Source organism: Hemitrygon akajei, chromosome 27 (genome assembly GCF_048418815.1).
Source record: "Hemitrygon akajei chromosome 27, sHemAka1.3, whole genome shotgun sequence".
In the NCBI taxonomy this organism is placed as follows: domain Eukaryota; kingdom Metazoa; phylum Chordata; class Chondrichthyes; order Myliobatiformes; family Dasyatidae; genus Hemitrygon; species Hemitrygon akajei.
In genome coordinates this window covers 53,842,635-53,866,838 of record NC_133150.1, presented here as the reverse complement: position 1 = coordinate 53,866,838, position 24,204 = coordinate 53,842,635, and the positions used below count along the sequence as shown (strand labels likewise).

Below are 24,204 nucleotides of genomic sequence, written 5' to 3'. Positions count from 1 at the left end.
GGGACTGACAGTGGGACGATGGGGTGGAGGGTGGGGATAGATAGGGATGATGGGGTGGAGGGTGGGGGTCAGACAGTGGGGATGATGAGGTGGAGGGTGATGGACAGACAGTGGGGATGACGGGGTGGAGGGTGGGGACAGACAGTGGGGATGATGGGGTGGAGGGTGTGGGGACAGACAGTGGGGATGATGGGGTGGAGTGTGATGGACAGACAGTGGGGATGATGGGGTGGAGGGTGTGGGGACAGACAGTGGGGATGATGGGGTGGATGGTGATGGTCAGACAGTGGGGATGATGGGGTGGAGGGTGTGGGGACAGACAGTGGGGATGATGGGGTGGAGGGTGATGGACAGACAGTGGGGATGATGAGGTGGAGGGTGTGGGGACAGACAGTGGGGATGATGAGGTGGAGGGTGATGGACAGACAGTGAGGATGATGGGGTGGAGGGTGTGGGGACAGACAGTGGGGATGATGGGGTGTAGGGTGATGGACAGACAGTGGGGATGATGGGGTGGAGGGTGTGGGGACAGACAGTGGGGATGATGGGGTGGAGGGTGATGGACAGACAGTGGGGATGATGGGGTGGAGGGTGATGGTCAGACAGTGGGGATGATGGGGTGGAGGGTGATGGACAGACAGTGGGGATGATGGGGTGGAGGGTGATGGACAGACAGTGGGGATGATGGGGTGGTGGGTGTGGGGACAGACAGTGGGGATGATGGGGTGGAGGGTGATGGACAGACAGTGGGGATGATGAGGTGGAGGGTGGGGACAGACAGTGGGGATGATGGGGTGGAGGGTGATGGACAGACAGTGGGGATGATGAGGTGGAGGGTGTGGGGACAGACAGTGGGGATGATGGGGTGTAGGGTGATGGACAGACAGTGGGGATGATGAGGTGGAGGGTGATGGACAGACAGTGGGGATGATGGGATGGAGGGTGATGGACAGACAGTGGGGATGATGAGGTGGAGGGTGATGGACAGACAGTGGGGATGATGGGGTGGATGGTGATGGACAGACAGTGGGGATGATGAGGTGGAGGGTGATGGACAGACAGTGGGGATGATGGGATGGAGGGTGATGGACAGACAGTGGGGATGATGAGGTGGAGGGTGATGGACTGACAGTGGGGATGATGGGGTGGAGGGTGATGGATGGACAGTGGGGATGATGGGGTGGATGGTGTGGTGACAGACAGTGGGGATGATGAGGTGGAGGGTGATGGACAGACAGTGGGGATGATGGGGTGGAGGGTGTGGAGACAGACAGTGGGGATGATGGGGTGGAGGGTGATGGACAGACAGTGGGGATGATGGGGTGGAGGGTGTGGGGACAGACAGTGGGGATGATGTGGTGGAGGGTGATGGACAGACAGTGGGGATGATGGAGTGGAGGGTGTGGGAACAGACAGTGGGGATGATGGGGTGGAGGGTGATGGACAGACAGTGGAGATGATGGGGTGGACGGTGTGGGGACAGACAGTGGGGATGATGGGGTGGACGGTGTGGGGACAGACAGTGGGGATGATGGGATGGACGGTGTGGGGACAGACAGTGGGGATATTGAGGTGGAGGGTGTGGGGACAGACAGTGGGGATGATGAGGTGGAGGGTGATGGACAGACAGTGGGGATGATGGGGTGGAGGGTGTGGGGACAGACAGTGGGGATGATGAGGTGGAGGGTGATGGACAGACAGTGGGGATGATGGGGTGGAGGGTGATGGACAGACAGTGGGGATGATGGGATGGAGGGTGATGGACAGACAGTGGGGATGATGAGGTGGAGGGTGATGGACAGACAGTGGGGATGATGGGGTGGAGGGTGATGGACAGACAGTGGGGATGATGGGGTGGAGGGTGTGGTGACAGACAGTGAGGATGATGAGGTGGAGGGTGATGGACAGACAGTGGGGATGATGGGATGGAGGGTGATGGACAGACAGTGGGGATGATGGGGTGGAGGGTGTGGGGACAGACAGTGGGGATGATGGGGTGGAGGGTGATGGACAGACAGTGGGGATGATGGGGTGGAGGGTGATGGACAGACAGTGGGGATGATGGGGTGGAGGGTGTGGGGACAGACAGTGGGGATGATGTGGTGGAGGGTGATGGACAGACAGTGGGGATGATGGAGTGGAGGGTGTGGGGACAGACAGTGGGGATGATGGGATGGAGGGTGATGGACAGACAGTGGGGATGATGGGGTGGACGGTGTGGGGACAGACAGTGGGGATGATGGGATGGACGGTGTGGGGACAGACAGTGGGGATATTGAGGTGGAGGGTGTGGGGACAGACAGTGGGGATGATGAGGTGGAGGGTGATGGACAGACAGTGGGGATGATGGGGTGGAGGGTGTGGGGACAGACCGTGGGGATGATGAGGTGGAGGGTGATGGACAGACAGTGGGGATGATGGGATGGAGGGTGATGGACAGACAGTGGGGATGATGGGGTGAAGGGTGATGGACAGACAGTGGGGATGATGAGGTGGAGGGTGATGGACAGACAGTGGGGATGATGGGATGGAGGGTGATGGACAGACAGTGGGGATGATGAGGTGGAGGGTGATGGACAGACAGTGGGGATGATGGGGTGGAGGGTGATGGACAGACAGTGGGGATGATGGGGTGGAGGGTGTGGTGACAGACAGTGGGGATGATGAGGTGGAGGTTGATGGACAGACAGTGGGGATGATGGGATGGAGGGTGATGGACAGACAGTGGGGATGATGGGGTGGAGGGTGTGGGGACAGACAGTGGGGATGATGGGGTGGAGGGTGATGGACAGACAGTGGGGATGATGGGGTGGAGGGTGTGGGGACAGACAGTGGGGATGATGTGGTGGAGGGTGATGGACAGACAGTGGGGATGATGGAGTGGAGGGTGTGGGGACAGACAGTGGGGATGATGGGGTGGAGGGTGATGGACAGACAGTGGGGATGATGGGGTGGACGGTGTGGGGACAGACAGTGGGGATGATGGGGTGGACGGTGTGGGGACAGACAGTGGGGATGATGGGATGGACGGTGTGGGGACAGACAGTGGGGATATTGAGGTGGAGGGTGTGGGGACAGACAGTGGGGATGATGAGGTGGAGGGTGATGGACAGACAGTGGGGATGATGGGATGGACGGTGTGGGGAAAGACAGTGGGGATATTGAGGTGGAGGGTGTGGGGACAGACAGTGGGGATGATGGGGTGGAGAGTGATGGACAGACAGTGGGGATGATGGGGTGGAGGGTGATGGACAGACAGTGGGGATGATGGGGTGGAGGGTGTGGGGACAGACAGTGGGGATGATGAGGTGGAGGGTGATGGACAGACAGTGGGGATGATGGGGTGGAGGGTGATGGACAGACAGTGGGGATGATGGGATGGAGAGGTGAGGTGGTCATACAGTTGGAGTGGGGGTAGAGGGGTTGGTGATCAGGAGTGAAGGTCCAGCTGTGGGAGGTGAGGTGAAGGTAGGATTAGTGGTGGGAAGGGGTGATGGAGAGAAGTGGTGGGTTGTCAGGCGGTGGGAATTGGGTGACGGGGAGGGAGACACTTACCGGTGTAGATGGAGGCCTCACGGGCAGCCACGGGCATGTTGGAGGTGTTGGCGATGAGTGTGGTCCTCTTCATGATGGTCTCCAACTTTCCCTCCACCTCCATAGTCAGCTTCGGGGAGGTGTGGGGTGTGGTGGGTGGTGAGAAGAGAGGGTGAGCAGGGAGACCATGCCAGAGATTCATCTCTTCATGTTCACCATCAAATCCCCAGAAAACCACCGCCCCCCCCCCCCCATGGTGCGAAATCGCTTCTGACCTGCAACTGGCCTCTGTGAAGACACACCATCCGAGTGTAGAACCTCCCAGCCACAAGCCTCCGTCTCCCCCACCCTGCCCCCGATGCCATCCGAGATCCCCCAACACAGCCACCAGCTCTGGCCACCTGGCACTTCCCACTGATCCGACATGACCAAGATACCCCCATCCAAGTCTGATTCCCCCCACCCCGAGTCCCAGAGCAGCCCTGCCCATCTCCGGTCACAGAGGTCGTACCTCGGGGAAGTCACGGAGCACCTCGGCCATCTCGTTGCCACGCTCCCCACAGCCCACGTAGACGATGATGTCACTGTTGGAGAACTTGGAGAGCGACTGGGCGATGACAGTCTTCCCACAGCCAAAGGCACCGGGGATGGCTGTGGTGCCCCCAAGCACACACCTGGAGGTGGGAGGTGGGTGCCGAATGGGGGCAGGAAGGTCACCATTAGAGACTCTGGCTATTTGTACGGCATCTCCCGCTCCAGAATCCTGCTCCACCAACCCAACCTATGTCTTCCCCATACCTCCAGGTCCCTGTTCTCCCTCACTCTCCCTTCCCAGGTCCCTGCTTTCCCAGTCCCCCTTCCCGAGTGTCTGTTCGATCCCCTCCCATTCCTGGTCCCTGTTCTCCTCTCCTCCCATCCCTATTATCCCTCCACCTCCCATCCTGGGTCCCTATTCTAGCCCCCTCCCATCCCAGGTCCCTGTTCTGCCTCCAGCTTTCCAGAATCCAGTTCCTCCCACCTTCCTGGAACCCTGTTCCACTCCCTTCCCAGATTCCTATTACCCCCCCCCCCCACTTTCCCGGGTCCCAGTTTCCCCCCTTACCTTCTTGGGTCCCTCCACCCTATTCCCAGAGCCCTGTTTTCCCGCCCCTCCCTTCATGGATCCTGATGGGTCTAAGAGCCTGTTTCTATGCTGTTGTGTTCTATATGACTTCCAGGGTCCTTGTTCCCCTTCCAACCCCACCCACCCCGAGCCCTGTTCTCCCCTCCCTCTCGATGTCCGTCTCCCCACCTCACCCTTTCCTCCAGGCCTCTGTCTCTCCTCTGGTCTCTATCTTCTACCTACACCACCTCCCACTCCCTTAGAAACCACCCCCTTCTCTCCTTCCCTTCCCCTTTCCCCCTCTTCCACCCTCCCCCTGCCATCTGCCCCACCCGCTGTGACGGAGTAGTGTCCATTGAGCACAGACTCACGGGAAGAGAGCATCCAGCACCCTCTGGCCGGTCAGCAGGGGCTGTGAACTGGGCAGTTTCTCAGCCGTGGGCCGGACCTGGCGTACGGGCCACAGGTGGACCAAAGTCAGTGGCTCCTTCTGCCCCTCGAACTCGAGCTCCATCACCACATCCTGAGGGGACGGGGCAGGGGTCAGTGCCCTTCCTCTGGGCCCCCAAAACACACCAACCCAGCACATGACCTGCCACACACCCCTCCCCTTTCCACCACCCCCTTCACCCATTCACCCTCACGCTTCCCCCTCTGTCTCTCCTCCTCCCACCTCACCACCCCACCCTCTCCCCTTTCCCACTACCCTCTCTACCTCTCCCCTCTCCAACCACCTCACTAATACCCCTCCCAACTTTCTACCTCCCACTCTCCTAAACACCATCCCCTTCTCCCCTTCCCTCTCCAACCTCCCCTCCCCCTGCCCATCTGCCCCACTCACCTTGATGGAGTAGTTTCCAGGTGGGGCGATGAAGCTGACGGTGCCTCGGGTCGGTGGGGGGACCAGGATGCGATGCTGGATCAGGGAGTTCTCCACAACAGTGCCAAAGACGTCTCCCCCAGTGACATGACTGCCCACCTACAGGGGGTGGGGGCTTCAGTGAGTCAGCACCTCAAAACCACCCCTCAACCCTAGATGGTCCATTCATCTCCCACACCTCCCCACCCACCGAGACCGAGATCATCACCCTCCCTTCCCATTTACCCACCCTACCCCACAGCTCTCCCCCTCCCTCTCTGTCCCATCACCATCCTACTCACTACTGCCCACACTCCCACCCTCACTCACTCCCCCACTTCCACTCCCCCCCCCAACTAACCCGGAGTCCGTGTGCAGGGGTGAACTCCCACATCTTCTCTGTGCTCAGGGCCCGGACGTTTATCCCCCTGGGGATGTAGATGCTGCCTGTTTCCAGGCTGATGTCACTCAGGGGCCGCTGGATGCCATCAAAGATGGCACCCATGATGCCGGGGCCCAGTTCCACCGAGAGGGGCTTACCTGTCCTCAGGACGGGGTCTCCGACAGACACACCAGCTGGGTCTTGCTCAGGAGCATGGTAGCAAGCAGGTTCAGGCTTCACCCTCATGCCCACCGCTCCCCAGGCCTACACAGAGCTTGGCAATCGCTACAATCCCATCGCAAAGCCTGGAGCCCAACCTATTGGCTGAGCAAGATCACAGACACATCCCTGGATAAAGTGGAATTTCTTTAGGCAGACAGTGCCAAATCTGTGGAATTCTTTGCCAAGCCTTTTGGTGTATTTAAGGCAGAGGTTGATAAATTCTTGATTAGAAAGGGCATGAAGGAATATGGAGAGAGAGCAGGAGATTGGGGCTGAATGGGAAAATGGATCAGCCATGATGGAATGTTGGAGCAGACACAATGGGCCAAATGGCTGAATCACATGGTCTTATTCTCCCCTCTCCATTGGGTAGGAGATACAAAAGCCTGGAATCACGTACCACCAGACTCAAGGACAGTTTCCACTCCACCATTATCAGATTATTCACAGTAGGGTAAAGGTTAGCATGACGCTATTACAGCTCAGGGCGTCAGAGTTTGGAGATCAATCTGGTGTCCTCTGTGTAGAGTACGTCCTCCCTGTGAAATGCTTTGCTTTTCCCCCCAAGTACTCCAGTTTCCTCCCACAATCCAAAGATGTACCAGGTACATCGGTTATTGTAAATGATTAGGTTAGGGTTACATTGGGGTTGTGGGTGATTCTGGGGCATCACAGCTCAAAGGGCTGGAAGGGCCTATTTCATGCTGTATTAGTGGGTATCGGTGTGGAGATGGGTCTCCACCAAAGGGAGGTGTAAGGAGCTTCTTCCCTCCGCTAGCCTGCACATCACCCTCAGGCAAAGTGTAGCTCTGCTTAGCCCCCAGTCAGGGTCACGTGAGGCCACAGGAGCAGGTGGTGGAAGGTCGTATGAGCAGCCAGTGCATATCACAAGTCCTGGTTATGCGACCACTGACACCAGGCACACAATCTCTGAACAAAATTGATAATTTTGCCCAGAAGAAAGCAATGGCAGACCACTTCTGTAAAAAAATTTGACAAGAACAGTCATGGTCCTGGAAAGACCATGGTCACCCACCCATGTCACACAACACAACACATAATGATGATAGATTAATTAATTAATTAATTAATTCAAGGTTCTCTTGTGCAATAAGATAGACTCTTGGCCTCAGAATCTACTTTATTATGATCTTGCACCTTGTTACCTGCACTGCACTCTCTCTAGCTGCGACACTTGATTCTGCATTGTTACTGTTTTACCTCATGTGCTGTGTAATGATCTGACCCGTTTGAACAGTGTGCAAGACAGACCTTTCAATATGACATGTGACACTAATAAAACAAAATATGCATTACCCAGGGGCTGAAAACTCCTAGTGAGATGTACCGAGCTGCTGTGCACTGAGCTGGTTGCAGGAGGGCAGGAGCAAATGGAGTTGGTGAAGGAAGGCCAGAGACAGCCCATTGACAGTCACGGAAAGATCCCAGAGTTGTTACAGGATCTATGCACAAACGAACCAACCAACGGTGTCCTTGAGGTGGACAAACCCTCCCGCACCCACCCAGCAGCACCCTCCCGCTGCCCTACTGAAACATCGCCCTCCCCCCGCACCACAGGGAGCCTACTCAGGGAAAAGCCAAGCTCAAAGATCCCAGGTGGCCTGCAAAGTCTATCCTGGCTCCCTGGTGGGCCTCATCACCAAGTGGAGCGGAAAACCCTCCAAAGTGCATGGCCAAAGGATACAGGTTTCTTCGTAGACTTGAACAGTGGCCAAATCCCCCTCTAAGCGGATAATCTCCCCCACCAGCTCTTCATGGCCGACACGTACCAGCTCATACATCGCTGCACCTGACATGTTGGAAGCCACAACAACTGCGACCGAGACAGAAAAACAGAGTTCATTGACAGCGCACCTCTCAGGGGGATATCTGTACACTGACCGGTGTCTCTCAGTCCCTCTCTCTCAGGGGGATATCTGTACACTGACCGGTGTCTCTCAGTCCCTCTCTCTCAGGGGGATATCTGTACACTGACCGGTGTCTCTCAGTCCCTCTCTCTCAGGGAGATATCTGTACACTGACCGGTGTCTCTCAGTCCCTCTCTCTCAGGGAGATATCTGTACACTGACCGGTGTCTCTCAGTCCCTCTCTCTCAGGGGGATATCTGTACACTGACCGGTGTCTCTCAGTCCCTCTCTCTCAGGGGGATATCTGTACACTGACCGGTGTCTCTCAGTCCCTCTCTCTCAGGGGGATATCTGTACACTGACCGGTGTCTCTCAGTCCCTCTCTCTCAGGGGGATATCTGTACACTGACCGGTGTCTCTCAGTCCCTCTCTCTCAGGGGGATATCTGTACACTGACCGGTGTCTCTCAGTCCCTCTCTCTCAGGGAGATATCTGTACACTGCCCAGAGTCTCTCAGTCCCTCTCTCTCAGGGGGATATCTGTACACTGACCGGTGTCTCTCAGTCCCTCTCTCTCAGGGGGATATCTGTACACTGACCGGTGTCTCTCAGTCCCTCTCTCTCAGGGGGATATCTGTACACTGACCGGTGTCTATCAGTCCCTCTCTCTCAGGGGATATCTGTACACTGACCGGTGTCTCTCAGTCCCTCTCTCTCAGGGGATATCTGTACACTGAACCGGTGTCTCTCAGTCCCTCTCTCTCAGGGGGATATCTGTACACTGACCGGTGTCTCTCAGTCCCTCTCTCTCAGGGGGATATCTCTACACTGACCGGTGTCTCTCAGTCCCTCTCTCTCAGGGGGATATCTGTACACTGACCGGTGTCTCTCAGTCCCTCTCTCTCAGGAGATATCTGTACACTGACCGGTGTCTCTCAGTCCCTCTCTCTCAGGGGGATATCTGTACACTGACCGGTGTCTCTCAGTCCCTCTCTCTCAGGGGATATCTGTACACTGACCGGTGTCTCTCAGTCCCTCTCTCTCAGGGGGATATCTGTACACTGACCGGTGTCTCTCAGTCTCTCTCTCTCAGGAGATATCTGTACACTGACCGGTGTCTCTCAGTCCCTCTCTCTCAGGGGGATATCTGTACACTGACCGGTGTCTCTCAGTCCCTCTCTCTCAGGTGTTATCTGTACACTGACCGGTGTCTCTCAGTCCCTCTCTCTCAGGGAGATATCTGTACACTGACCGGTGTCTCTCAGTCCCTCTCTCTCAGGGGATATCTGTACACTGACCAGTGTCTCTCAGTCCCTCTCTCTCAGGGGATATCTGTACACTGATCAATGTCTCTCAGTCCCTCTCTCAGAGGGGGATATCTGTACACTGACCAGTGTCTCTCAGTCCCTCTCTCTCAGGGGATATCTGTACACTGACCGGTGTCTCTCAGTCCCTCTCTCTCAGGGGATATCTGTACACTGACCGGTGTCTCTCAGTCCCTCTCTCTCAGGGGGATATCTGTACACTGACCGGTGTCTCTCAGTCCCTCTGTCTCAGGGGATATCTGTACACTGACCGGTGTCTCTCAGTCCCTCTCTCTCAGGGGGATATCTGTACACTGACCGGTGTCTCTCAGTCCCTCTCTCTCAGGGAGATATCTGTACACTGCCCAGAGTCTCTCAGTCCCTCTCTCTCAGGGGGATATCTGTACACTGACCGGTGTCTCTCAGTCCCTCTCTCTCAGGGGGATATCTGTACACTGACCAGAGTCTCTCAGTCCCTCTCTCTCAGGGGGATATCTGTACACTGACCGGTGTCTCTCAGTCCCTCTCTCTCAGGGGGATATCTGTACACTGACCGGTGTCTCTCAGTCCCTCTCTCTCAGGGGATATCTGTACACTGACCGGTGTCTCTCAGTCTCTCTCTCTCAGGGAGATATCTGTACACTGACCGGTGTCTCTCAGTCCCTCTCTCTCAGGGGGATATCTGTACACTGACCGGTGTCTCTCAGTCCCTCTCTCTCAGGGAGATATCTGTACACTGACCGGTGTCTCTCAGTCCCTCTCTCTCAGGGAGATATCTGTACACTGACCGGTGTCTCTCAGTCCCTCTCTCTCAGGTGTTATCTGTACACTGACCGGTGTCTCTCAGTCCCTCTCTCTCAGCAGATATCTGTACACTGACCGGTGTCTCTCAGTCCCTCTCTCTCAGGGGATATCTGTACACTGACCGGTGTCTCTCAGTCCCTCTCTCTCTGGGAGATATCTGTACACTGACCAGAGTCTCTCAGTCCCTCTCTCTCAGGGGATATCTGTACACTGACCGGTGTCTCTCAGTCCCTCTCTCTCAGGGGGATATCTGTACACTGACCGGTGTCTCTCAGTCCCTCTCTCTCAGGGGATATCTGTACACTGACCAGAGTCTCTCAGTCCCTCTCTCTCAGGTGATATCTGTACACTGACCTGTGTCTCTCAGTCCCACTCTCTCTCAGGGGATATCTGTACACTGACCGGTGTCTCTCAGTCCCTCTCTCTCAGGGGATATCTGTACACTGACCGGTGTCTCTCAGTCCCTCTCTCTCTGGGAGATATCTGTACACTGACCAGAGTCTCTCAGTCCCTCTCTCTCAGGGGGATATCTGTACACTGACCGGTGTCTCTCAGTCCCTCTCTCTCAGGGGGATATCTGTACACTGACCGGTGTCTCTCAGTCCCTCTCTCTCAGGGGATATCTGTACACTGACCAGAGTCTCTCAGTCCCACTCTCTCTCAGGGGATATCTGTACACTGACCGGTGTCTCTCAGTCCCTCTCTCTCAGGGGATATCTGTACACTGACCGGTGTCTCTCAGTCCCTCTCTCTCAGGGGATATCTGTACACTGACCGGTGTCTCTCAGTCCCTCTCTCTCAGGGGGATATCTGTACACTGACCGGTGTCTCTCAGTCCCTTTCTCTCAGGGGGATATCTGTACACTGACCAGTGTCTCTCTGTCCCTCTCTCTCAGGGGAGATCTGTACACTGACTGGTGTCTCTGCTTCACACAGTTACCTGGCCCTGAGACTCCATGGACATATCCCACACTGCTCTCACGCTCTTCGTCCCTGATCTTCGGAAGTGTTTGAAAGTCCATGGTGTCTGCTGATGTCCTGTGGTTAATGAGGGGTTGGAGATGGGTTGGGAGGATGTCGGAGTCAGGGACAAGTGGGTTGGATAATGAAAACTGTTAGGCACGTCGCACAAATAGAGCAGTCACTCCCTGTCCCTCCAGTGCCTGGTTACTGACCCTCTACACGGGCTCACGGTCCATCTCACTCTTTCCTCCCCCTCCACACTCTCCCTGCCTGGAAACTTCTCCACAATGTCTCTTTGTACTTCCGGTACTGAAGAGGGAACCAGGGTGTCCGAGGGGGACACCGGAGGGGTGTGGGGAGGGGTGGGGTGGCTTAGGAAGGCACTCGGGGAGTGTCTGAAGAAGGAACCCGGTGGGGGGGGGGGTTGTTTGAGGAGGGAACCGGGTGTGGGGTGGCTGAGGGAAAACCGGGGGGGGGGGGGGAGGTAGAAGAGGGAACCGTGGGGTGGCTGAGGAGGGAACTGGGTGGGGTTGAGGAGGGAACCGGAGGGGAGTGTGGTTGAGGGAACCAGGGGGGTTGGTTGAGGTGGGAACCGTAGGGGTTGGTCGAGGGAACTGAGGAGGGTTGAGGAGGGAACCGGGGGGAATGGTTGAGGTGGGAACTGTAGGGATTGGTTGAGGAGGGAACCGGGGGGGGGGTGGTTGAGGGATCCAGGGGGATAGTTGAGGTGGGAACCATAGGGGTTGGTTGCGAAAACTGGGGAGGGGGGTGGTTGAGGGAACTGGGGGTGTGTTGAGGAGGGAACCGTGGGGGTGGCTGAGGAGGGAACTGGGGGGGTTGAGGAGGGAACTGGAGGGGGGGTGGTTGAGGGATCTGGGGGGGTGTTGAAGAGGGAACCGAGGGGATGGTTGAGGTGGGAACTGGGGGGGGGTGACTGAGGAGGCCACGGGTGGGGGGGGGGGGAGTGTTGGAGGAGGATATTGGGTTGCGAGAGAGTCTGGAACCGATCCTGAAAGATTGAAAGACTGCCTCACCCGTGAGCTGCCTGAAGTTATCATCACCATCTCCAAATGAGCCGCAACAAATCCCTCCCTTCGTCTTTGTCTCACTTTGGCTACATCACTGCCTGGCATGGCAACTGTACTTCCCTCAATCACAGGACTCTGCAGACAGTGCTGCGGACCATTATTCAGGACATTTACAAAGACAGGTGTGTAAAAAGGGCCCGAAGGATAATTGGGGATTTGAGTTAACCCAGCAACAAACTGTTCCAGCTGCTACCATCCAGGAAACGGTACTGCAGCATAAAAGCCAGGACCAACAGATATAGGACAGCTTCTTCCACCAGGCCATCAGACTGATTAATTCGTGCTGATACAATTGTATTTCTATGCTATACTGACTGTACTGTTGTACATATTATTTATTACAAATAACTATAAATTGCACATTGCACTTTAAGACAGAGACATAAGAATTTTTACTCCTCATGTATGTGAAGGATTTAAGAAATAAAGTCAATTCAATTTAATTCAATTATTTGTCTCCCTTTTATTTCTGTCTAAATTTGGTCCTCTCCCCTGTTACTGCTCTGTCTGATTGCCTAATTTTGCTGGTGTTGAGCTCTCCCTTATTATCTCTAATCTGTCTCAGCTCTCTTATAAACCTAATCTCTCCCTGCCTCTCATCAGCTCTTCCTCTCATCTCTCTCCCTTGTCCTTGGCTCTCAGCAGATCTGACACCCTCTCCCATTGTGTCTTCCCATCCCACACACTCACCTTATCTGTAACAGTCACTCTCTCTGGAGACTAGTGTCCGAATAAAGACCTCACACCCTGACAAAGGACTATACACACCTCCCAGCTGGTTTGAACCAGCAGCTGGTGGAGATCACCGAGCTGGGCAGCTTAAACCAACATTACAAACAGGTTCAAACTCAAAGAAGAGTTTATCTCACAACACACAAACAAGACAACCCATTCCCTATCGCTGCGGATTAACCCTCTCAGCCCCTTCCTCATCTACACACACCAGGAAACTTATTCACTAACAGGGAGTCGTATAGGCCCTTCAGCCCATTGGGTCCATGCTGACTAATACTTCTATCGAAGCTAGTGTGATGAACCCATATCCCCGTAAACATGTACTATCCATGTTGTACCTGTCTAACCACTTCCTTAGGCAACTCATCTTGTATAAGGCCCAGCTTCTGTAAAAGAAAACATTCTTTTACAGAATGTTTGAAACTCAGATTGAAACCCTTTGATTCCTCAATCCTGGAACAAGGATGGCGCGCATTCACCCTATCTATGTCCCTTGTAACTTTATACACTCTCCTACCTTCCAAGGATAGGACCCATCAAACCTCTCCTCTCAAATCCCTCAACATCTGTGTAAATCTTTTCTGCCTTTTTCCCAGATTAATAACACAGAGAGCAGGTTGAAAACTGAGGTGCTGGAAAATCTTTTGTGTATTGAATGAGTGGACATTGAAGAGATGGTGACAGCTGGTCAAAACGTGGGGGCACTATTTGCTGAGAATCCAAGTGAAGCAGGAGAGACATCTTTATCTACATTGGAGTGAGAGTGTGGCTTTCCTTCTCAGGCAGCCAGTAATCATGGACCATCAGTATCTTTAACAAGGATGGACAAACTTGGGTTATTTTCTCTGGAGTGCTGGAGGCTGGTGGTGAGTGGAAGAGAGGTTTGTAAAATTATGAAAGACAATGCTACAGTTGACAGTTAGAATATTTATCCTAGAGTAGAAATGTAAACGGGGGAGGATATCCGTTTATGATAGGTTTAAAAGGGATGTGTGGGGCAAGATTTTTTTTTCTACACAGAGTAGTGGGGGCTTGGAATGGCTGCCTGGACTGGTAGGTACAACACTAGCATTCCAGAGGCTTTTAGACAGACACATGGATGCACAGGGAATAGAGAGATATGGATCTAGTGCAGGAAGAGGATGCTTAATTTGGTGTCATGCTCAGCACAGACACTGTGGGCTGAATGGCCTGTTCCTGTGTTGTACATTTCTACTTTTCTCATAACAGGGTGACCAAAACGACACACGGTGCTCCAAGTGAAGCTTCACCAATGTTGTGTACAATTGTAACATAATCTCTCAAACTCTATACATGGCACTATGCTATTACAGCTGCGGGGGTGGGGGGGGGGGCGCTACCAGAATATGAAAGTAAGCTAGCCGATAATATTAAAAAAGGTCACCAAAAATTTCTTCAGATGCATAAAGTGTAAAAGAGAAGTGAGATGGATATTAGACAGCTGGAAAAGGATACTGGAGAGGTAGTAATGGCAGACGAACTGAGTAAGTATTTTACATCAATCTTCACAGTGGAAGACACTAGCAGTATGGTGGAAGTTCCAGGTGTCAGTGGTCTGAAATGTGTGAAGTTTCCATAACTAGAGAGAATGTTCTTGGGAAACTGAAAGGTCTGAAGGTAGATAAGTCACCTGGACCAGATGGTGTGCATCCCAGTGATCTGAAAGAGGTGGCTGAAGAGATTGTGGAGGCATTAGTAATGATCTTTCGAGAATCACTTGATTCTGAAATGGTTCAGGAAGAATGGAAAATTGCAAATGTCACTCCACTCTTCAAGGGAAAAAGGCAGAAGAAAGGAAATTATAGGCCAGCATACATCTTAAGACATTCTGCACTACCTCAAAGTCAAAGGCAATTTTATTATTAAAGTACATATATGTTTACTACTTTGAGATTCATTTTCTTGCAAGCATTTGTAGAAAAAATAAAATACAATAGAATTTTAAAAACTACACATAAAGTATGACAAACAACCAATGTGCAAAAGACAAATTGTTCAAATAAAAGAAAAATACTGAACATCTGAGTGTCGAGTCCTTGAATGCAAGTGTGTAGGTTGTAGAATCTGTTCAGAGTTCAAAGTAAATTTATTATCAAAATACACACAGTTTATGCCACTATATACAACCCTGAGATTAATTTTCTTACTGGCATACCTCAGTAAATCCAAGAAACACAATAGGATCATAATAGAAATGGCAAGATAGGACAGCTGTCTTTCAAAGGCGGAGGAGGTGGAGTATGCTTTATGATCATGGCTGCTGTTGTGTACAGACCTGGTGGTGCTGTTTGCGATTTGCGATTAAGTGTCATCCGTTTTATCTGTCATGGGAGTTTTCAGACATAATCTTGTTAACGGTGTACATCCCACCTCAGCCTAGTGTCAAACAGGCTTTAGACGAGCTGAGCGATGTAATGAACAGGCATGAAACAGCACACCCTGATGCATTCCACACTATTATGGGGGATTTTAAGTAGGTCAGCTTGAAAAAGTCTCTAAATAATTATTACCAACATTTCACTTGTGGAACTAGAGGAATCAACACTTTCAACCACTGTAACACCACCATCAAGAGTGCGTACCATGCTGTCCCACAACCACACTTTGGAAAGTCTGATCACCTAGCTGTACTTCTAATCCCTGAGTATAGACGGGGACTGAAGACTGCAGCATAGGAGTGAGGATCAAGGAGGTATGGACAATGGAAGCACAGGAGCGCTTGCAGGACTGCTTTGAATTGGTGAACTAGTCTGTATTCAGGGATCTGTCTTTGAGTCTGAATGAGTATGCCACAGTTATCACTGATTTCATTAAAACCTATGTGAGCGTGTGCCTACGAGAATATTCTGTATATACCCAAATCAAAAGCCATGAATGAACCAAGAGGTTCGTAGTCTGCTGAGGGATAAAAATATGGAATTCAAGTCTGGTGAACCAGCTATGATTTACGGAGGGCTATCTCAAGAGCAAAGGAACAATTTTGAACGAGGTTGGAGGAGGAATAGGATGCACATCCTCTGGCGGGATTTGCAGTTTTATTTACTTCCTATAACGTTTGCTGTATGTATTGTGCTGTAGGTTTTCTACAAAGTGAAACCTAACCTTATGAATGGCAGCGATGCTTCACTTCCAGATGAGCTCAACACCTTTTATGCGTGCTTTGAAAGGGAGAATAAAACTACAGCAATGAAGATTCCTGCAGCATACAGTGACCCGGTGATCTGTGTCTTGGAGGCCTACGTCAGGCTGTCTTTCAAGAGGGTGACAGGCCTTGATGGAGCACGTGGTAGGGCTCTGAAAACCTGTGCCATCCAACTGGCGGATGTGCTCTGTTGAGTTCCGTTCATTTGGGCATGCACATTTTCTCTCTTATAGATATGTACATGAGGGAGGTTGGGGAGGAGGGGTGTGGGGGAAGAAAATAGCAGCTGGTGTATTAAATGTGAATGGAGAAAGTAAAGTTGTTAAAATGAAAGAAAATCTTGTTTTTGTTGTTTGAATGTTATAAGTGGTAACAGAGGATGGTTTCCAACTAAAGGTTCTTGCCAGCATTCGACAAGAACAAGTCTTACGAAAGCTGGAAAAATGAAATTGGAATATGGACTGGCAACAATTACACCAGTGTCTAAGAAGGGTAGTGTTAGCTGCTTTAATGACTATCACCCTGTAGCAGTCACATCGATGGTGATGAAATGCTTTGAGAGGTTAGTCATGACTAAGATGGCATCTGTTAGTCTTCTAAGACCTCGGATCTGCACCTGGAAAGTCTTGCCAATGTCCTCTCCAGGGCGCAGGCCTGGGCAAGGTTGTATGAAAGACCGGCAGTTGCCCAAGCAGTAAGTCTCCCCTCTCCACGCCACTGATGTTGACCAAGGGAGGAGCAAGGGCCGATACAGCTTCAAATGATCACAAAACAAAGGAGTAGAAGTAGGCCATTCGGCCCATTGAGTCTGCTCCGCCACTCTACCATGAGCTAAACTATTCTCCCGTCTAGTTCCAATTTCCAGCTTTTTTCCCATATCCCTTGATATCCTGACTAATCAGATACCTGTCAATCTCCTCCTTAAAAACCTTCAATGATTGGGCCTCCACAGCTGTATGTGGCAACAAATTCCATAAATCCACGACCCTCTGTCTAAAAATGATGTCGCAGGAGTTGCCAGAGCAAGGTTGAAGTCAATGTCGGACTGCCTTAGGGACTCCAGCTCTGGATTTGTCCTCAGGGTTTACTCCCGAAGCCTTTCCCATGAGTGGGTATGGCCGCAAGGCAGCGGAGGTTTGAAATCAGAGTTTTCCCTCTCTTAGATGGACTGCCTTCCCAGGCTGACGAGCTCTATCTACCCGAAGCACTGGTTTTAATGTGCCAGGACCTGCCTTCGCCCCTTCTCCTGTCAGTAGCAATGGTTCTGCTGGGCTTAGAGGCTAAGCCACACGAGAAGGCCAGGAGTTGGACTTGGTTGTCAGAGGCTATTTGAAGCGCATGCCGTGAGGAGCACTCTTAGGTAGTGGGAGCTTGTCCCCACTACCACTCCTCAGCTTGACAACCTTGGAACCGTCATGACTACTAAAACACTCAAAGACTTCTATAGGTATTCCGTTGTGAGCATTCTGACAGGCTGCTTCACTGTCTGGTATGGGGGGGGGGGTGGGCTACTGCACAGGACTAAAAGAAGCTATAGAAAATTGTAAAATTACTCAGCTCCACCTTGGGTACTAGCCTTCAATAGTACCCAAGACATCTTCAAGGAGTGGTGCCTCAGGAAGGCTACGTCCATTATTAAGGACCCCCATCACCCAGGGCATGCCCTCATCTCACTGTTACTATCAGGTAGGAGGTACAGAACTCTGAAGGCACACACTCAGCAATTCAGGAACAGCTTCTTCCCCTCTGCCACCCAATTCCTAAATGGATACTGAACCCATGAACACTAACTCACTTATTTTATTTCTGTTTTTGCACTATTTTTAATCTATTCAATATATATATACAGTGCCTATAAAAAGTATTCACCCCCATCCCTTGGAAGCTTTCACGTTTTATTGTTTTACAACACTGAATCATAGTGGATTTAATTTATTTTTTGACACTGATCAATGGAAAAGATTCTTCTGTGAAAATTAATTTCTACAAATTGGTCTAAATTTATTACAATTATTAAACACAAAATAATTGATTGCATAATTACTCACCTCCTTCAAGTCAGTATTTAGTAGATGCACCTTTGGTAGCAATTTTGAGTCTGTGTGGACAGGTCTCTATCAGCTTTGCACATCTGGACATCAATTTTTCCCCATTCTTCTTCACACAATTGCTCAAGCTTTGTCAGATTGCATGGGGATCGTGAGTGAACAGCCTTTTCCAAGTCCAGCCACAAATTCTTAATTGGATTGAGTTCTGGATTCGGACTTGGCTACACCAGGACATTAACTTTGTTGTTTTTAAGCCATTCCTGTGTAGCTTTGACTTTATCCTTGGGTCATTGTCTTACTGGAAAACAAATCTTTCCCCAATCATAGTTCTCCTGCAGACTGCATCAGATTTTCCTCCAAGATTTCCCTGTATTCTGCTGCATTCATTTTACCCTCTGCCTTCACAAGCCTTCCAGGGCTTGTTGCAGAGAAACACCCCCACAGCATGGTGTAGCCACCACCAGGCTTCACGGTATTGGTGGTGTGTTTTTGATGATGTGCGGTGTTTGGCTTACGCCAAACATAGCTTTTAGTCTGATGGCCTAAAAGCTCAATTTTGGTTTCATCAGACCATAGAACCTTCTTCCAGCTGACTTCAGAATCTCCCACGTCTTCTGGCAAACTCTAGCTGAGATTTTGGTTTCTCTCTTTGACACTCTCCCATAAAGCTGCAACTGGTGAAGTACACAGATAACAGTTGATGTATGCAGCCACCGAAGCTTGTAATTCCTCCTGAGTCATTATGGGTCTTGTTGTGCATGTCACTCAGTTTCTGAGGACAGCCTGAGGACAGTTTTTGAGGCACATTTACAGCTGTGCCATTTTTTTCCCCATTTCTTGATGATTGACTTAACTGTACTCCAAGAGATATTCAGTGACTTGGAAGTTTTGTTGCGTCTATCTCCTGATTTGTGCTTTTCAATAACCTTTTCGCAGAGTTGCTTGGAGTGTTCTTTTGTCTTCATGGTGTAGTTTTTGCCAGGATACTGACTCACCAGCAGTTGAACCTTCCAGATACAGGTGTATTTTTACTACAATCAGTTGAAACACTTTGACTACACACAGGTTTCCAAAAACAGATCTCCATTTAACTAATTATGTGACTTCTATATCTAATTGGCTACATCAGTGATGATTCGATGTGTCATATTAAAGGGGGGGGGTGAATACTTATGCAATCAAGTATGTGTTTTCTATTTGTAATTAATTTAGATTGCTTTGCAAAGATCTGTTTTCATTTTGATGCAAAAGAGTCTTTTTTTGTTGATCAGTGTCAAAAAAAGCCAAATTAAACCCACTGTGATTCAATGCTATAAAACACGAAAACTTCCGGGGGGGGGGGGGAGTACTTTTTATAGGCCACAGGCATTGTATATACTTACTGTAATTGATTTACTTCTATTTTTCCTTTATGTATTATCATGTATTACATTGAATTGCTGCAGTTAACACATTTCACGACACATGCTGGTGACAATAAACCTTATTCTGGACTCAGGTTACAGAGTTTGAGAAGAAGACCCTTGCTGTTGTACTGTCACTTTTGGGATGAGTGAGAGAGATCCCAATGGGAGTATCAGTGGAAAACTTGAACAATGATGATGGTATAAAAACGCTAGTAAATGCACTTGACTCAGTTTTTCTGAAGGAAGATAAGGATTGGATTTATGAGGCATATTCAGACTTGGATAAAATTATAGACAGTTCTACAAATTTGGCTGATTATATTACTGATTTTGAACAGAAGTACAGTCACACACATAAATACAAAATGGAGCATTCTGACGCAATATTAGCTTTCAAATTGTTGGATAGTGTGCATTGTAGCATTACTTTACATTTGCATCTATGAAATCGGCACTGGGGAGGATTTTTGGAGAAAAGACCTCCAAGACAATAGTTGGAATTAGTGTGAGTCAGGAAACTGCATACTTCACTGAGCAGAAACCAGAGACTAGCAAGTGTAATCCCTAGAGTGACCAGACGAGGGCACCATTACCAGGCACAAATCCACTAAAGTACTGTAGGAGAACAAAATGCTGTTTGACAGAGTACTTCCCACTGAGCAAAAAAACTCTCTACAATGCACCAAACAAGTTAAGTTAACTAAAAAAAAAACAAATCTGAAGATGTAGAAGAGTACCATATAACATCGTTTGTAAAGGAAATATCTACTAATGCAGAGGCAGAGATTTCGATGATAGAATCCCTAGGATCTACCATTATTGATACAGCATGCATGCAAACGGTGTGTGGAGAAAAATACCTTGAAAGCTATGTAAGTGACCCAAGCTAGAAACTGGTGAACACAGATACACCTCGTAACAAGGCATTCAAATTTGGAGATGGAAAGATTACACATTCAACCAAAAGAGTGAAAAATCCTGCAAAAATAGGATAGACAAAATGTTACATTGAATGCAGGTGACACCAGTGGACATTCCATTTTTCTTGAGTAAAACTTCCCTGAAGAAAGCAAGAGCAGTACTGGATACGGAAATTGCCAAGCATTGATGTTTCAACAGCTGGTGCGTCATGAGCTCACCAGCTCTGGATGTTACTGTGTGGATATTCTAGATAAAGACATTACTGAACACCAATGTGAGAATGAAGTACTGACTGTCACAGAGAACAAGATCCCAGATGAGAAATGCTAAGTGTTGCTCAAACTTCACAAACAGTTTGGACCCACTTCAGTTGATAGATTTCAGAAACCGCTCAGGAGTTCCGGAAACAAAGATGCAGATTATTTTCCATTCTAAAGCAGATGATTGACAGCTGTGAGACACACCAAATTTTTGGAAAGCCCAAGGCCAAGTCAAAGGTTCAAAGGTCAAATTTAATGTCAGAAAAGTGTATACAATATACATCCTGAAATGCTTTTTCTTTGCAAACATCCACGAAAACAGAGAGGTGCCCCAAAGAATGAACGACAATTAAACATGAGAACCCCAAAGTCCCACCCCCAGATCTCCCATCCCACGTGTAAGCGGCAGCAAGCAACGATCCCCTCCTTATCGCACCAGCAAAAAAAGCTTGTATCGGTACAATCACCGAGCCCAAGCGTGTGCTAAGTGTTAGCAAAGACACAGACCAAAGTTACCCTAAAGGCTTCGCATTTCAATCGGCATTCGACAAACCACAGCTTCTCTCTCTCCCTGGCAAGGGACAGGGAGGTGTCCCCCATTTTCACAATGAGCAGGAGACATAACAACAACCCGCTGGTTTACGATCTTAAAAGTCCTTTTCATCGCTTTTTTCAAGTTCTGTGTCCGAAGATCGCAAAGACCTCAGGTCTTCGGGCCCACAGTGCAAGATTTTCTGGCCTCCCCAACGGCACATGAGTCTCCTCCGTGACACCGATCCTCGATCTGCCCGTTTCCAGAGCCCTGAGATCTTAGGCTTCCTAACACGATTGAGACCCTCAGGCCAAACCACTAGCATCTGAGTGCAATGAAACAGTAGCCATAGACCTACATGAACTGGAGCAAGGGGTGTGCTGTCTTCACATCATTGATCAGTTCACACGTTTTAGTGCCAGTAGCATTGTACTCACAAAGCAACCCTCAGAGAGAGTAAAAACTGCATCCATTCCTGGATAATTGTGCATTGCCCATCTTGGAAAGTATTCAGTGATAATGGTGGTGAATTTAGTAATGATGAATCCAGAGATATGGTAGAGAAGTATAACATTGAGACATAGACAACAGCGGCATATAGTCCTTGGAGTCATGGACTTCTGGAGCGACGCAATGGAAAAGCTTAATGAAATAACGCTGAAGGTAAAGAAAAGCAATGGCTGTGATTGAAACACAGCTCTGGAGCATGCACAATGTCCATGGATATAGCCCATATCAACTTGTGTTTGGCCAGAATCCAACCCTTTCCTCCATATCAGGAGTGGTTTAAACTAATATGGCAGGGGGATGGGGGCGATAGAGCTGAGGATTAGCCAGCAGGTTTACAAGTAGATGATGTGATATGTAATATGAATGTAAGGAAGGACAAGACAATGATTGGGCAGAAATGCACATACAGCAGAGTTAAATTGTACCACAGAGGCAAAATTCATAAGGCTGAAGAATGCAAGACTGAAGTGCTGTTTTTAAATGTGCATAGCAGTCAGAATAAGGTGGATGAACTTGTGGCACAATTAGAAATTTGTTGGTATGACGTTGTGGGCATCACTGAGTCATGGCTGAAAGGCCACAGTTGGGAGCTGAACATCAAGGGGTATACTTTGTATTGAAAGGACAGGCAGGAAGGCATAGGTGGTGGTGTGGCTCTGTTGGAAAGAGTTGGAATTAAGTCTTTAGAAAGTGGTGACATAGGGTCAGAGAATGTTGAATCTTTGTGGATGGAGTAAAGAAACTGCAAGAGTAAAGAAAATCATATGAGAATCATATGTAGGCCTCCAAATAGTAGCCAAGATGTGGGGTTGAGATTACAAAGGGAGCTGGAAAGGGCATACATTAAGGGTAATGACACAATTGAAATTGGGGATTTCAATATGCAAGGGCATTGGGAAAATCAGGTCGGTGTCAGATCACGAGAAGGAATTTGTTGAATGCCTAGGAGATGGCTTTTTAGAGCAGCTTGTGCTTGAACCTACTTGGGGAAAGGCTATTTTAGATTGGGTGTTGTGTAATAACCCAGATCTCATTAGGGAACTTAACATAAAGGAACCCTTAGGAGGCAGTGATCATAATATGATTGAATTCATACTGCAATTTGAAAGGGAGAAGCACAAGTCACATGTATCATTATCACAACTGAATAAAGGGAATTATAGAGGCATGAGAGAGGAGTTTGCCTAGGTGGGTTGGAGGGGGATACTGGTGGGGATGTCTGTACAGCAGAGATGGTTGAAGTTTTGGGGAATAGTTCACAAAGCGCAGAAGAAGTAGTTCTCAAATTGCAGGGGTAGGCAACCGTGGCTGACAAGGGAAATTAGGGACTGCAAAAGTGAATGGGAAGTTGGATGATTGGGAAGCTTTTAAAACCCAACAAAAGGCAACTAAAAAAGCTATAAGAAGGAAAAGATGAAATATGAGGGCAAACTAGTCAATAATATAAAGCAGGATACTAAAAGTTTTTTCAGTTATATATAAAGAGTAAAAGGGAGGTGAGAGTTGATATTGGGCTACCGGGAAATGATGTTGGTGAGGTAGTAAAGGGGGACAAAGAAATGGCAGATGAACTTAATGGGTACTTTGCATCTGTCTTCACTCTGGAAGACACGAGCAAAGTGCCAGAGGTCAGTGAGTGTCAGGGGGCAGGAGTGACTGCCATTGATATTACAAAAGAAAAAGTGTGAGGCAAACTCAAAAGTATTAAGGTGGATCAGTCACCTGGATGAGATAGAGGTTGCTGAAGAGATAGCAAAAGAATTGGTCATGATCTTTCAAGAATCACTTGATTCTGGCATTGTCCTGGAGGACTGAAAGATTGCAAATGTCACTCCACTCTTTAAGAAGGGAGGAAGGCAAAAGAAAGAAAAAATATAGGCCAGTTAGCCTAAGCTCAGTGTTTGGGAAAGTGTTGAAGTCCATTATTAAGGATGAGGTTTCGGGGTACTTGGAGATTAATGATAAAATAAATCAAAATCAGCATGGTTTCTGTGAAGGGAAATCTTGCCTGACAAATCTGTTAAAATTCTTTGAGGATCTAACAAGCAAGGTGGACAAAGGAGAGGCAGTGAATGTCACTTACTTGGATTTTCAGAAGGCATTCGATAAGGTGTCACACGAGGCTGCTTAACAAGATAAAATCCCTTGCGTTACAGGAAAGATATTGGCATGGATAGAGGAATGGCTGACAGGCAGGAGGCAGTGAGTTGGAATAAAGGGGCTTTTTCTGGTTGGCTGCCAGTGATAATTGGGACCGCTACTTTTCACATTGTTTGTCAATGATTTGGATAATGGAATTGATGGCTTTCTGGCAAAGTTTGCGGATGATACGAGGATAGGTGGAAGAACAATAGTGCTGACTATTATCTAAATGGGAAGAAGGTTCAAATATCAGAGGTGCAGGGAGACTTGGGAGTCCTCATGTAAGCCTCTCAGAAGGTTAATTTTACAGGTTGAGTCTGTGGTAAAGAAGGCAAATGCAATGTTGGCATTTATTTCAAAGG

The 24,204-nt window shown here is 49.5% G+C and overlaps 1 pseudogene; it reads right to left on the bottom strand.

The window, feature by feature from the left end:
• LOC140717417 (V-type proton ATPase catalytic subunit A-like) overlaps nt 1-24,204 on the bottom strand; it is a 49,032-nt pseudogene that overhangs the window by 20,917 nt on the left and 3,911 nt on the right.